The 16,664-nt window shown below is 48.9% G+C and overlaps 1 protein-coding gene across 3 annotated transcripts in view; it reads right to left on the minus strand.

Annotated features, from left to right (window-relative positions):
- Window positions 1-16,664, minus strand: part of LOC123763296 (nucleolar protein 4) — a 196,722-nt gene that overhangs the window by 11,546 nt on the left and 168,512 nt on the right. The gene's annotated exons all lie outside the window — the stretch shown is intronic.

Raw genomic sequence — 16,664 nt, forward strand, 5'->3', positions numbered from 1 at the left:
AAAGTGATAAGAATTGAGAGCGGAATGAGGAGGACCCAGAGAGCGCGTGGAACGGGAACCTACAAACTAGAACAATAAAAGATCCCGACACAGGAACACACATCAAAATACCATCAGCGGCATGTGAAAGCCTGGTGATTAGCCCAGTAGTATTCAGGAACCAGTACTCTTTGATATTATCTCACGCTCTTTTGCTCTCGTATTAGCGTAGTGGATAATATGAAGGAACTTTTGAACATTCTGTACCACAGAGAGAGCTATGTAGCCATTCTGGCTAAACTTCTGGTAAAGCTTGGCTAAGCTTCATGAAGCTAGCCATGGTGCCCCTCACAGCCAAGTACAATACCTGTGTGAACAAACGCTTAAATATGTTAGCTCTTGTGTGGAGACCCAAGCTAAGGAACCAGAGAAAACAAGATAGTCCAGGGACTTGCCACAAGCATGGTCCCGGAACTGAGAGGACCGGAGACATAGGAAAGGCTGAGGGAACTTGACTTCACAACAATGAAGAACAACAGACAGAGGAGATATGGTCGCGACATACAAAATTGTTACCGTACCGGAAGAATATGAGGCGCCACAAGGATGTAAAGCAACAGTATCCTCACACTTGAGAGTAATAGATGAGAGGAATGAGGCGGCGTCCAGGGCTTCCTCATGCAAAGATTGACCAAGTGGAAAGTGATGTATTCACCTAGTTCACCTAGTTGTGTTTTGCGGGGGTTGAGCTTTGCTCTTTCGGCCCGCCTCTTAACTGTCAATCAATTGTTTAGTATGTGTTAGTACAGGGCAGGTATGTGATGAACGAAGCTAGGAGGAGGTAGACGAAATAAAATGGAGATAGAGGTAGAAGCGAAAATATTGGAAGATGTTGAAGACATAATATTCGAAGAGGTAGAAGAGATGGGTGGGGGAGAGAAAAGGGAGAAGAGATGGCTGGGTAACTGGGAAAAATATGGAGACAGAGAGGTAGAAAGGGTGAAAGGGGAGGCGTGGAAATGGGAGAGGTTAGAGAGCAGGAATATGCAGCACTGGAAGAAAAGGATTAAACAATAATGAATGTGTGTGTGTGTGAGAGAGAGAGAGAGAGAGAGAGAGAGAGAGAGAGAGAGAGAGAGAGAGAGAGAGAGAGAGAGATGAGAGAGAGAGAGAGAGAGAGAGAGAGAGCGAGAGAGAGAGCCAGAGAGAGCCAGAGAGAGCCAGAGAGAGAGCCAGAGAGAGAGCCAGAGAGAGAGCCAGAGAGAGAGAGAGAGAGAGAGAGAGAGAGAGAGAGAGAGAGAGAGAGAGAGAGAGAGAGAGAGAGTAGAATAAAGGAGAACAAGAAGTGATATTGGAAATAGGAGGACGGGAAACAAAACTGAGGAGGAGGAACAAGACGAAGATGAACGGAAGGGGACAAGGAGGAAGAGAAGGGAGAAGAGAAGAAGAAGAAGGAGGAGGAGGAGGAGAGAGCGCGCCACACACAGCCAGGGGAGGAGGTATTGATCGTGATTCTCACGTGTGTTCCCCCACACGGCCCGGGGTTTTCACGTAAACTTCGTCCACTTTCTTTGAGGTGCGGTTTTCCCTTTCCAGCGGCACAGACGTAGCTAGATGGGGCAGTGTTCCAGCAGGAGGGGTGGGGAGGTGCCCGACGGGGTGTGGTTGGGCGGGTAGGGGCGCGGGGCACGCAGCAGGAGTAGGTGGGGGGAAAGGTGGGGATGGGCGAGGTATGAGCGTGGGCGCGAGAGAGGTGGGCTGGCTAGAGGGGGCCGCTCCACGCCAGATAGGAAGCAGCCTTGGCCACCTCCCCTCCTCCTCCTCTCTGTCCTCACCTATGTGTGCTTCTATCCACCACCATCACCAGGTTCTAAGCCATGTACTCACCTAAATGTGCTTGCTGAGGTCGAGCATCAGCTCCTAGACCCCCCCCCCCACCTTCCACATAGCTGATTGCTTTAGGTAATGACTCGGTTATCTGGATTTTCTATTCATATTTATATTTAAAACTGAGTATTGAGTTAATTCTAACCGCTTCTTCGTCTATCCTCATTCAACATTCTGATATCTCTGTCACTAGTTTCCATCTGTCTCCTAATTTTGAACATGGCTTCACTATTTTGCTAATTCCCCAAAGAATCTTACATGTCGTTATCATGTCCTCCCCTATTTCTCTTCTCCTTCAGCCAAATGAAGTCCGGTTTCCTCAAAATTTCCTGAGAATTCAGAGGCGAGCCTTATTGGATATCTTTGGACCTTTTCTACTTGTTTTGTGTTTCTTGAAGTGAAAATTCTATGCAGGGGCTGCACACTCAAGAGCGGGTCTCACGACGGTTAAATATATACAGGATCACAAAGTCTGATTTGCCCAGATTCCTGAAGGCTACCACATTGTTCATCCAGTATTTATTAGCATTGAAGAATCTGTATAACTACCTACGAAATTGAGATTGCCTCAGTACTACATGTGGCGCCCAAGCCTCTACATATTTACATTAAAGAGCAATTACAGTGAGATGATAATCTACAGAGAGAAGACATGAACACACTCTCTCATATAAATAACATCGAGATTGTTACGAATGGATTGGATATAAATCAAAATTTATATTTAGATATTTGAGAATAGCCTAAATTATTTCTCAAACACCGCAATGGAAAAATGAAGTCCTGATTTTGGTCTCATTAAACCCCAGAATTTCACGACGATCCTGAAGTTTGTACAAATAACGCGGTGCGTGAACAATGAACTTTATTAATGGAACAGGTGAACCCACAAGAGCGATTGTGACCGGTTTGTCACACCGTGCGGGCCACGAGGACCACCTTGTGGGCCACGAGGACCACCTTGTGAGCCACGAGGACCACCTTGTGGGCCACGAGGACCACCTTGTGGGCCACGAGGACCACCTTGTGGGCCACGAGGACCACCTTGTGGGCCACGAGGACCACCTTGTGGGCCACGAGGACCACCTTGTGGGCCACGAGGACCACCTTGTGGGCCACGAGGACCACCTTGTGGGCCACGAGGACCACCTTGTGGGCCACGAGGACCACCTTGTGGGCCACGAGGACCACCAAACCAACAACACCAGGGGCGGGGGGCGCCCAGATGGACAATGGGGTCCGTTCTTAACTCAAAATCGGGAATCGTGGTTTCGAATTCCGAGTGGGACAGAAATGGTTGGGCACGTTTCATATCACCTAATGCCTTTGTTCACCTAGCAATAAAATAGGTACCCAGGAGTTAATCTGGTTGTTGTGGGGTTGCAGCCTGTGAAGGGTTAGCCTTGTTATACATATATATATGCAAACAAGCCTGAATGGTCCCCAGGACTATATACAACTGAAAACTCACACCCCAGAAGTGACTCGAACCCATACTCCCACAACTGGTATGTACAGGGACGCCTTAATCCGCTTGACCATCACGACCGGACAAAGGAAGTGATAGCCGAGGCTATTTGAACCACTTCCCCGCCGGCACTCGGATGGTAATCTTGGGCATAGCATTTTATCAAATCACCCCATTCTTTGGGGCACACGTGAGGAACACAAATGCAAACAAGCCTGAATGGTCCCCAGGACTATATACAACTGAAAACTCACACCCCAGAAGTGACTCGAACCCATACTCCCACAACTGGTATGTACAGGGACGCCTTAATCCGCTTGACCATCACGACCGGACAAAGGAAGTGATAGCCGAGGCTATTTGAACCACTTCCCCGCCGGCACTCGGATGGTAATCTTGGGCATAGCATTTTATCAAATCACCCCATTCTTTGGGGCACACGTGAGGAACACAAATGCAAGCAAGCCTGAATGGTCCCCAGGACTATATACAACTGAAAACTCACACCCCAGAAGTGACTCGAACCCATACTCCCACAACTGGTATGTACAGGGACGCCTTAATCCGCTTGACCATCACGACCGGACAAAGGAAGTGATAGCCGAGGCTATTTGAACCACTTCCCCGCCGGCACTCGGATGGTAATCTTGGGCATAGCATTTTATCAAATCACCCCATTCTTTGGGGCACACGTGAGGAACACAAATGCAAACAAGCCTGAATGGTCCCCAGGACTATATACAACTGAAAACTCACACCCCAGAAGTGACTCGAACCCATACTCCCACAACTGGTATGTACAGGGACGCCTTAATCCGCTTGACCATCACGACCGGACAAAGGAAGTGATAGCCGAGGCTATTTGAACCACTTCCCCGCCGGCACTCGGATGGTAATCTTGGGCATAGCATTTTATCAAATCACCCCATTCTTTGGGGCACACGTGAGGAACACAAATGCAAACAAGCCTGAATGGTCCCCAGGACTATATACAACTGAAAACTCACACCCCAGAAGTGACTCGAACCCATACTCCCACAACTGGTATGTACAGGGACGCCTTAATCCGCTTGACCATCACGACCGGACAAAGGAAGTGATAGCCGAGGCTATTTGAACCACTTCCCCGCCGGCACTCGGATGGTAATCTTGGGCATAGCATTTTATCAAATCACCCCATTCTTTGGGGCACACGTGAGGAACACAAATGCAAACAAGCCTGAATGGTCCCCAGGACTATATACAACTGAAAACTCACACCCCAGAAGTGACTCGAACCCATACTCCCACAACTGGTATGTACAGGCACGCCTTAATCCGCTTGACCATCACGACCGGACAAAGGAAGTGATAGCCGAGGCTATTTGAACCACTTCCCCGCCGGCACTCGGATGGTAATCTTGGGCATAGCATTTTATCAAATCACCCCATTCTTTGGGGCACACGTGAGTTGTATATAGTCCTGGGGACCATTCAGGCTTGTTTGCATTTGTGTTCCTCACGTGTGCCCCAAAGAATGGGGTGATTTGATAAAATGCTATGCCCAAGATTACCATCCGAGTGCCGGCGGGGAAGTGGTTCAAATAGCCTCGGCTATCACTTCCTTTGTCCGGTCGTGATGGTCAAGCGGATTAAGGCGTCCCTGTACATACCAGTTGTGGGAGTATGGGTTCGAGTCACTTCTGGGGTGTGAGTTTTCAGTTGTATATAGTCCTGGGGACCATTCAGGCTTGTTTGCATTTGTGTTCCTCACGTGTGCCCCAAAGAATGGGGTGATTTGATAAAATGCTATGCCCAAGATTACCATCCGAGTGCCGGCGGGGAAGTGGTTCAAATAGCCTCGGCTATCACTTCCTTTGTCCGGTCGTGATGGTCAAGCGGATTAAGGCGTCCCTGTACATACCAGTTGTGGGAGTATGGGTTCGAGTCACTTCTGGGGTGTGAGTTTTCAGTTACATATATATATATATATATATATATATATATATATATACATATATATATATATATATATATATATATATATATATATATATATATATATATATATGTCGTACCTAGTAGCCAGAACTCACTCCTCAGCCTACTATGCAAGGCCCAATTTGCCTAATAAGCCAAGTTTTCATGAATTAATTGTTTTTCGACTACCTAACCTACCTAACCTAACCTAATCTAACTTTTTCCGCTACCTAACCTAACCTAACCTATAAAGATAGGTTAGGTTAGGTTAGGTAGGGTTGGTTAGGTTCGGTCATATATCTACGTTAATTTAAACTCCAATAAAAAAAAAATTGACCTCATACATAATGAAATGGGTAGCTTTATCATTTCATAAGAAAAGAATTAGAGAAAAAATATTAATTCAGGAAAACTTGGCTTATTAGGCAAATCGGGCCTTGCATAGTAGGCAAAAAAGTGCGTTCTGGCTAATAGGTACGACATATATATATATATATATATATATATATATATATATATATATATATATATATATATATATATATATATATATATATATATATATATATATATATATATATATATATATATATGTCGTACCTAGTAGCCAGAACTCACTTCTCGGCCTACTATGCAAGGCCCGATTTGCCTAATAAGCCAAGATTTCCTGAATTAATATATTTTCTCTATTTTTTTTCTTATAAAATGATAAAGCTACCCATTTCATTACGTATGAGGTCAATTTTTTTTATTTGAGTTAAAGTTAACGTAGATATATGACCGAACCTAACCAACCCTACCTAACCTAACCTAACCTATCTTTATAGGTTAGGTTAGGTTAGGTAGCCGAAAAAGTTAGGTTAGGTTAGGTTAGGTAGGTTAGGTTGTCGAAAAACAATTAATTCATGAAAACTTGGCTTATTAGGCAAATCGGGCCTTGCATAGTAGGCTGAGAAGTGAGTTCTGGCTACTAGGTACGACATACATATATATATATATATATATATATATATATATATATATATATATATATATATATATATATATATGTCGTACCTAGTAGCCAGAACGCACTTCTCAGCCTACTATGCAAGGCCAAATTTGCCTAATAGGCCAAGTTTTCATGAATTAATTGTTTTTCGACTACCTAACCTACCTAACCTAACCTAACCTAACTTTTTATGCTACCTAACCTAACCTATAAAGATAGGTTAGGTTAGGTTAGGTAGGGTTGGTTAGGTTCGGTCATATATCTACGTCAATTTTAACTCCAATAAAAAAAAATTGACCTCATACATAATGAAATGGGTAGCTTTATCATTTCATAAGAAAAAAATTAGAGAAAATATATTAATTCAGGAAAACTTGGCTTATTAGGCAAATCGGGCCTTGTATAGTAGGCCGAGAAGTGCGTTCTGGCTATTAGGTACGACATATATATATATATATATATATATATATATATATATATATATATATATATATATATATATATATATATATATATATATATATATATATATATTTATATATAGGCTTCTTGTCCCGCTATAAAAATAATTATTTTATTATTATTATTATTATATCCGTGGTATTATTACTTAGTATTTCCTTGATATTTGATGTTGTTCAAGTGAGCTGCCGCCCTTGGGAACAACGGTGTCTGGTTGGTGAATACCGGAAAAGGTCTTTCTGAAGCTTTAATTGGATGACGACGATACTAATGCTGTAAGATTTGTGTGACGCCAGTTACCCACGTATTGAAGCGGCTCTAGGTCCCTGCGTTACCTGTAGGTATAAGGGAGACCTCTACCTCTTCACCGTATCTCTTAACGCAATACTATGGCATTTATCCTTGCCACCTGAACCCTCTAAGACTACGATAAGCAGTCTGCAGGTCGGTAAGCTTTAAGGAAGAGATTCAGAAGAGCCAATAACATCTCGGGGAAAAGTGCTGCGCCTTAATGAAAGATGTTCAACTGTTTCTGGGAGAATGTTACGTGAAGTGCTACGGAGGATAACACTATCAGCGTCGGCAACACTGCCAAGTATAAGAACACTGTCCCGACACTTGAGAGCACTGAGTACCTGAGTACTCAGCCCCGGCATGGATCCCCAGCCTAAGGAACACTAAAGTCAGGTTAGAGCAATAACACAGGTTAGCAAGGGGGCTACTAGCAGAACTGAGAGGATTAAACCTACGAGACGAGGTTGCGAAAACTCTCTGAACGTGAAGGACCGCATTAGGCTACGACGCGCAGAAACCTCAGCCACAGATTGGCCGAAATGATGTCGGAGAGCTTCTTTATGCAAGGACTCTGTCAGGAAACACAATGTCCTGGAGGGGGGAGATAATTTGAAGATAGAACAATAAATTCTTTTTAAACTAAAACGATACGTAATGAGAGTCCGGAGCCACTGAATTAGACATCCGACAATTGGAAAGGTGGGGGTTAAGTAGCTAATGCTCGACCATGCAAGCGCATTTATGCGGCTACATTGAGGTGTTAAGAGAGACGAAGAACTAGATCCTTTGTATCAGTGTTCAGTGATGACGTAGTGCTGACGAGGAGAATCATTACAAGCAGAGGTTGCATGAGGCTGCAGGCAGGCAGGCAGGCAGGGGCTCACGGGACGTCAAGCCCAGCCCAAGCAGCAAGCCATAACGAAGGGAAGAACTTACCAGTGCTGGTGAGAGAGATAGACTTGAAGTAGGCATGAGACCGACCCCATCACCTTAGCAACACGTCCATATGACCACATCAACAACATATGCTAACATGGCAGCGATAAAGATGGTGTTGAGGGAGCTAGACCGGAATATAGCGCTAGAATAGTGCTATATGGCTGCTAGAATAGCGCTGGAATAGTGCTATATGGCTGTCTGGTGTTACCTGAACGTCACTTATAAATAGGAAGAACAGAGCGGACATGATCCAGACATATGAAATACACAGATATGTCGATAATCAAGAAAACAACGTTAAGGATGAGTAGCAGTGTAAAGGGAGGATACAGAAGGAAGTTAGAGAGGCTGGGGATGTAAGAACCGGAAGCAAGAGGAACGACCATAAGGGGAAACAGTCAAGACAGACGCCGTCCAGAACGACACGAGAGACAAGAGAGCAAACACAAGAGGTTAGGAATCCTTGTGTTAGACGACTGATGGCGGGAAGACGCGGAGAAGGACTTGACACGTTGTCTTCAACACTGTTAGGCAAGCGGTGCTAGGTGCACACACACACACACACACACACACACACACACACACACACACACACACACACACACACACACACACACACATCTGAGTGGCAGCAGGAGCAGTATGTTGTCTGAATGGCAGCAGGAGCAGTGTGTTGTCTGAATGGCAGCAGGAGCAGTATGTTGTCTGAATGGCAGCAGGAGCAGTGTGTTGTCTGAGTGGCAGAAGGAGCAGCAGCAGTGTGTTGTCTGAGTGGCAGAAGGAGCAGCAGCAGTCATGTTGTCTGAGTGGCAGCAGGAGCAGCAGGAGCAGGAGCACAAGGCGGGGAGGAAGCGGACCTCCCCCTTCATATAGGCTAACCTGTATACCAAGAGCAGATCTATAACGACCCAACCCAGCCCGGCAACCCCACACTACCACACTACCTCTCTCTCTCTCTCTCTCTCTCTCTCTCTCTCTCTCTCTCTCTCTCTCTCTCTCTCTCTCTCTCTCTCTCTCTCTCTTGCATCACACACACGCCCCCCTCACTTTCTTCCTGCCTCTCTCTATCTTTTCCTCTTTCTCTCTCTATCTGTTTACACACACACACACACACACACACACACACACACTATATCTTGTCCAGACATCCCCTCTCTCTCTCTCTCTCTCTCTCTCTCTCTCTCTCTCTCTCTCTCTCTCTCTCTCTCTCTCTCTCTCTCTCTCTCTCTCTCCCTAACTCCACTTGTGAAGTAAGACAAGGGTTTCAATAGTGATACCATTGACGTTCCTTCATGAATACTGTGATACTGTGTCCGTCTACTTGTAGCCTGACCCTAGAGTTTAACTATTAAATAAGTTTATCATATTTTTCATCAAACATACATTGAATAAATAATGTTAATTTACATTTAAATTGCCCAGTTGTCCTGACATCCCGAGTATTTAAATGTTGGGAGAACATGTTTCAAACGCGAGTCAACAGAGGAATGAATGAATAAATTCTCAAGAACAGCACTGCTTGATGGAGGATGCAGTGTTGTTCTTGAGAATGGCATGAGTGGTGTTGACGGTGGTGATAGCTAGCTGAGCGCCTTGTGTTGTCGTCGCCGTCTCCTTGTCCTTCAAGTTGGGCCGAGTGGGGGAAGCTTAAGGACACTGACCTTATACATGACAATATGGCCACCGACGCTCTAGCTCTTCGTTCCTGCCTCTTGCCCTCCCAGTTTCTCTACTGTTTTATATTTCTCATTTCCTTGCCTCTCTCCCCTGTTCTCTCTTATTTTGTATTAATTGTAGGGCAAGTAATAATTACACGGTACCGTAATAGTAAATAGAGGATCTTATAGAGAGAGAGAGAGAGAGAGAGAGAGAGAGAGAGAGAGAGAGAGAGAGAGAGAGAGAGAGAGAGAGAGAGAGAGAGAGAGAGAGAGAGAGAGAGAGAGAAAGGATAGTGAATGGGCAGGAAGTGTGCAGACTGTATGTCTCCCAGTTCCACACCAGTGGCTCTGAAACCCGTACATCAGTCGATTACATCTTGAATGCTGGGACCAGAGAGCTGAAACTCAACACCTCCCTCCGCCCATCTTGGTGAATATATCAACCCGTCCTCTTACAAATAACGTCGCTTTTGGCTCGTATGCGCCGCTATGGCCAAATTTGGACGTAATTTGAAATGAAATCGACTCACAAAAGTGACGTACTATCCCGTTTTCTGTTTGAGTCGTCCGGCTTACTCGGTAAGGTTCACAAGGTTAGGAGAGGAAACTTTCAATTAACATTTTTCATAACGTTTTGAAACTTTATGAGAATTTCCTGCCCACCTAACCAACCAGAGGACCCTTAACTTACTGTTGTTGAAAAAAAATCCCAAATTTATTTTCATTTTTTTTTATTTTCAAATCACGTCCACTTTTGGCCATACGGACAAACGGCCAAGAGCGACGTTATTTTTAAGAGGACAGGTTGGCCCCCACAGGACAGTGTAAACACATTTCTACATTAGTTTACATATAACGAATAGGATTCCGATTCTTTTTTACATCAAGAACTATTTACATCGTTGTCATCTTTGGAGGTGTAAATTACCCCCTCCCCCGTCGAGCGCACGATTCTGCATGCAATCATTATCCTTATACTCTAAGATGCCCTGTACTACTCTAAGATGCCCTGTACTCTAAGATGCCTCTCAGGGCACTTGGGGCGGGCATCCTGGCCGTGTCCTGCCTCTCAGGGTTGGCTAGCGACAGGAGCTCGGACCATTCCGACATCACAGGGCAGAAACCAACAAGGAGGAAGACCAACAGTTAACTTCTCCGATCTCGTCATCAGCTTCCGTGCCTGGACACCCGAGAACAGTAAAGCCGCAGGGGTAAGCCGCAGGAGTAAGCCGCAGGAGTAAGCCGCAGGAGTAAGCCGCAGGGGTAAGCCGCAGGAGTAAGCCGCAGGAGTAAGCCGCAGGGGTAAGCCGCAGGAGTAAGCCGTAGGAGTAAGCCGCAGGAGTAAGCCGCAGGAGTAAGCCGCAGGGGTAAGCCGCAGGGGTAAGCCGCAGGAGTAAGCCGCAGGAGTAAGCCGCAGGGGTAAGCCGCAGGAGTAAGCCGTAGGAGTAAGCCGCAGGGGTAAGCCGGAGGAGTAAGCCGCAGGAGTAAGCCGGAGGAGTAAGCCGCAGGAGTAAGCCGCAGGGGTAAGCCGCAGGAGTAAGCCGCAGGAGTAAGCCGCAGGACTGCGCCAGGAAACAAGTGAGGCCCACAACGCGGCCTCAGAGCGGGACAACCTGTTATATTTTCCATTTTGCGGTTGATCGCTTTCATTCTGGCGCGGACCTGAATTGAGAGGGTGTAGAGAGGGGGGAGTGGAAGAGTACGCTGATGAAGTGAGAGGGGAGAGGTGAGGAGGGGTGAGAGTGGGGAGGTGTGAGAGGGAGTGAGGTGTGAGAGAGGGGAGGTGTGAGAGTGTGATGTGAGAGGGGTAATGAGCCTCATTTATCCAGGGTGTCAAGTGGAGAGTTGCTCTCTTGAGACGGCTTCCCCAAGCGTTACTGGCCCCTGTGCCCCCCAACACTCTCCCCCCTCCCCCCTCTGTCCGTCCCCCCCCTCTCTCTCTCTCTCTCTCTCTCTCTCTCTCTCTCTCTCTCTCTCTCTCTCTCTCTCTCTCATTCATCATTAACACAAAATAACTGTAGGACTTGAGGCGGAAAAAAGTAGTTTGCTGCTCCATGTGAAACTGTAGATAGGATTCACAGCAGCAGGAGCAGCAGGAGCAGCAGGAGCAGCAGCATGGAACTTGTACGTCAACAATCAGAGCGCCTCTCACACCTCACACCGGCGGCTTGGTGTCTGTTAAAAGACTCCAAAGTTAGAAGCCTAACGATAAAGATGTAAAATTCGCTCTGTTAATGCACACTGTGCGCAGCACGCGAGCCGCTCATGCGCAGCACACACTTGCAAGTGCGCCGGGAGTGAAGGAGCAGTTAGTACTACTTGTAAGTAAGCGGGGGAGGGGGATCCGGTAAGTGGAGTGCTACTTGAGCATGTGAGGAGGGGCAGTGTGGGCGAGGCATGCAATAGGCTTTGCTCTCTCTCTCTCCTTTCACGCGTTCGAGCAGTAACGTGTTGCCTCAGCTGGGAGAGAGTTCAGTCCTTAGCCACTCAGGTCTCGAGCTGAGGAGTAGCTAGCACAGCCACTCAGGAACTAGTCTCGAGTTGAGGAGTAGCTGGGACAGCCACTCAGGAACTAATCTTGTCAATAATGTGATAACACGTGCCTATCTCACAACCCAAACCTCAGTTACCTACACAAACGACATTTTCACTCCAGAGAAACCCAAGTGGGCCAGACTGGGGGACCGTCCCGTTCCCCCCGGCCACCACCCACACCTGCCACACCTGTGTGCGCCCCCTGGCAACCTCCTCCAAACACGTGTTTCACACAACTGTTTAGTAAACATTACCTCGCTCGCGACGCTTGAAGCTCAACGTTCAGCGTCTCGTGGACACTGCGTCAGGGGAGGGGGCGTCAGGGGGAGGACACACCTGGACACATGTCTCACTCCGGAGAGGACACATGTGTGTGTGTGTGTCACTGCAGCACCAGAAGTGTCTAGCAACAGCACTCCACACTCAGCAACAGTGACAACAACACAGCAAGAACAGCAGCAAAAGTAATAGAGTAAAGATCAGCAGTAAAAAACATCCCCAGACGCACGCTACACAAGAACATATTATTATTATTATTATTATTATTATTATTATTATTATTATTATTATTATTATTATGAGTACAGTCGTTCTCGTAAACTGGTGAAGCCTCCTGACCTATGCTGATCGGTGCTGACCTAAGCTGACCAGTGCTGACCTAAGCTGGCCAGTGCTGACCTAAGCTGATCAGTGCTGACCTATGCTGATCGGTGCTGACCTAAGCTGATCAGCGCTGACCTAAGCTGGCCAGTGCTGACCTATGCTGATCGGTGCTGACCTAAGCTGATCAGCGCTGACCTAAGCTGGCCAGTGCTGACCTAAGCTGATCAGTGCTGACCTAAGCTGGCCAGTGCTGACCTAAGCTGATCAGTGCTGACCTAAGCTGGCCAGTGCTGACCTAAGCTGGCCAGTGCTGACCTAAGCTGGCCAGTGCTGACCTAAGCTGGCCAGTGCTGACCTAAGCTGGCCAGTGCTGACCTAAGCTGATCAGTGCTGACATAAGCTAACCTAAGCTGACCTAAGCTGATCAGTGCTGACCTAAGCTGGCCAGTGCTGACCTAAGCTGGCCAGTGCTGACCTAAGCTGGCCAGTGCTGACCTAAGCTAACCTAAGCTGACCTAAGCTGATCAGTGCTGACATAAGCTAACCTAAGCTGACCTAAGCTGATCAGTGCTGACATAAGCTAACCTAAGCTGACCTAAGCTGATCAGTGCTAGCCTAAGCTGACCAGTACTGACCTAAGCTGACCAGTGATGACCTAAGCTGACCTAAGCTGACCTATGCTGACCAGTGCTGACCTATGCTGACCAGTGCTGACCTAAGCTGACCAGTGCTGACCTAAGCTGACCAGTGCTGACCTAAGCTGACCAGTGCTGACCTAAGCTGACCAGTGTTGACCTAAGCTGACCTATGCTGACCAGTGCTGACCTAAGCTGACCAGTGCTGACCTAAGCTGACCAGTGCTGACCTAAGCCGACCAGTGCTGACCTATGCTAACTATGCTGTCCCATTCTGACCCATAATATGATGACACATACTCACCTATGCAACCTAGGCCAGTACCCCCCCCCCCCAGGTAGGTCACACCAGACTCCCACACCCCTCAGGTAAGTCACCCCAGACACCCCCCCAGGTAGGTCACCCCAGACTCCCACACACCAGGTAGGTCACCCCAGACTCCCACACACCAGGTAGGTCACCCCAGACTCCCACACCCCCCAGGTAGGTCACCCCAGACTCCCACACACCAGGTAGGTCACCCCAGACTCCCACACACCAGGTAGGTCACCCCAGACTCCCACACCCCCCAGGTAGGTCACCCCAGACTCCCACACCCCCCAGGTAGGTCACCCCAGACTCCCACACCCCCCAGGTAGGTCACCCCAGACTCCCACACACCAGGTAGGTCACCCCAGACTCCCACACACCAGGTAGGTCACCCCAGACTCCCACACACCAGGTAGGTCACCCCAGACTCCCACACCCCCCAGGTAGGTCACCCCAGACTCCCACACCCCCCAGGTAGGTCACCCCAGACTCCCACACCCCCCAGGTAGGTCACCCCAGACTCCCACACACCAGGTAGGTCACCCCAGACTCCCACACCCCCCAGGTAGGTCACCCCAGACTCCCACACCCCCCAGGTAGGTCACCCCAGACTCCCACACACCAGGTAGGTCACCCCAGACTCCCACACACCAGGTAGGTCACCCCAGACTCCCACACACCAGGTAGGTCACCCCAGACTCCCACACACCAAGTAGGTCACCCCAGACTCCCACACCCCCCAGGTAGGTCACCCCAGACTCCCACACACCAGGTAGGTCACCCCAGACTCCCACACCCCCCAGGTAGGTCACCCCAGACTCCCACACCCCCCAGGTAGGTCACCCCAGACTCCCACACCCCCCAGGTAGGTCACCCCAGACTCCCACACACCAGGTAGGTCACCCCAGACTCCCACACCCCCCAGGTAGGTCACCCCAGACTCCCACACCCCCCAGGTAGGTCACCCCAGACTCCCACACACCAGGTAGGTCACCCCAGACTCCCACACACCAGGTAGGTCACCCCAGACTCCCACACACCAGGTAGGTCACCCCAGACTCCCACACACCAAGTAGGTCACCCCAGACTCCCACACCCCCCAGGTAGGTCACCCCAGACTCCCACACACCAGGTAGGTCACCCCAGACTCCCACACACCAGGTAGGTCACCCCAGGTCCCAACATATCGATCGTGAGAAGGGATGGGCAAGAGGGGCGCCTTGAGGTACCAGCTGCTGCCACAGCGGGAGGCAGCGTGGGAGAGGGGACTGTGGGATAGGGGGGGGGGACAAAAACAGGCAGAGCTCCCCCCTGCCTGTTCAGACTCCCAGGCAGAGACCTGGGAGTCGGGATAGGGTGACCTGGTAGGCAGGATATGGACCAGGGAGACAGCATAAGGACCTGGGAGACGGGGTAAAGACCTGGGAGTAAGAGAGAGAGGCGTGAGGGGAAACGTGGGAAAACGGAAGGACTGGTAAATGCCAGAGTAGAAAGAAGTCTGAAAAGATAGGAGAGATCTGAGAGAGGGAAGAGGAGAGGGATCCAAGGGAAGGAAGAGACCTGGGAGAGGGGACAAGGACCTGGGAGAGAGGACAAGGACCTGGGAGAGGGGACAAGGACCTGGGAGAGTGGACAAGGACCTGGGAAAGAGGACAAGGACCTGGGAGAGAGGACAAGGACCTGGGAGAGGGGACAAGGACCTGGGAGAGAGGACAAGGACCTGGGAGAGGGGACAAGGACCTGGGAGAGTGGACAAGGACCTGGGAGAGGGGACAAGGACCTGGGAAAGAGGACAAGGATCTGGGAGAGGGGACAAGGACCTGGGAGAGAGGACAAGGACCTGGGAGAGAGGGGACAAGGACCTGGGAGAGAGGACAAGGACCTGGGAGAGAGGACAAGGACCTGGGAGAGGGGACAAGGACCTGGGAGAGAGGACAAGGACCTGGGAGAGAGGGGACAAGGACCTGGGAGAGAGGGGACAAGGACCTGGGAGAGAGGACAAGGACCTGGGAGAGGGGACAAGGACCTGGGAGAGAGGACAAGGACCTGGGAGAGAGGACAAGGACCTGGGAGAGAGGGGACAAGGACCTGGGAGAGGTCTCTGTCCCCTCTCAGCGAATTTGACAGAATAGGAGATGAAGTACTTAATGGATCGGACAGAGAGAAAGATCTCAGAGTTGATATCACACCAAACCTGTCTCCTGAAGCCCACATAAAGAGAATAACGTCTGCGGCATATGCGAGGCTGGCTGACATCAGAACGGCGTTCAGGAACATGTGTAAGGAATCATTCAGAATCTTGTACACCACATATGTAAGACCAATCCTGGAGTATGCGGCCCCAGCATGAAGCCCGTACCTTGTCAAGCACAAGACGAAGCTGGAAAAAAGTTCAAAGATATGCCACTAGACTGGTCCCAGAACTAAGAGGCATGAGTTACGAGGAAAGGCTGCGGGAAATGCACCTTACGACACTGGAAGACAGAAGAGTAAGGGCAGACATGATCACTACCTACAAAATCCTCAGGGGAATCGATCGGATAGACAAGGATAAACTATTCAACACTGGTGGTACGCGAACAAGGGGAGACAGACGGAAACTGAGTACCCACATGAGCCACAGGGACGTTAGAAGGAACTTTTTCAGTGTCAGAGTAGCTAACGGATGGAGGGTCGACTGGGCACCCATCTAGAACTGTTCGCCCCTGTTCACCCAGCAGTAATTATGAACCTGGTTGAAACCTATTGGCGAGTCGTGTTCCGGGGACGACTAGTGGGGCGGGGCCTAAGACAAGAGAGGGAAATGGACAGTTCTAACAAGAGGGACGAGGAGGAAGACAATTGTGGGAGAGGGATGGAAGAGGAGAGGGGAGAGTGGAGAGGGGTACAGGGAGGGGAGAGTGGGGAGGAGTACAGGGAGGGGGAGAGTGAGCAGTGGAACAGG

Source organism: Procambarus clarkii, chromosome 5 (genome assembly GCF_040958095.1).
Source record: "Procambarus clarkii isolate CNS0578487 chromosome 5, FALCON_Pclarkii_2.0, whole genome shotgun sequence".
Lineage (NCBI taxonomy): Eukaryota > Metazoa > Arthropoda > Malacostraca > Decapoda > Cambaridae > Procambarus > Procambarus clarkii.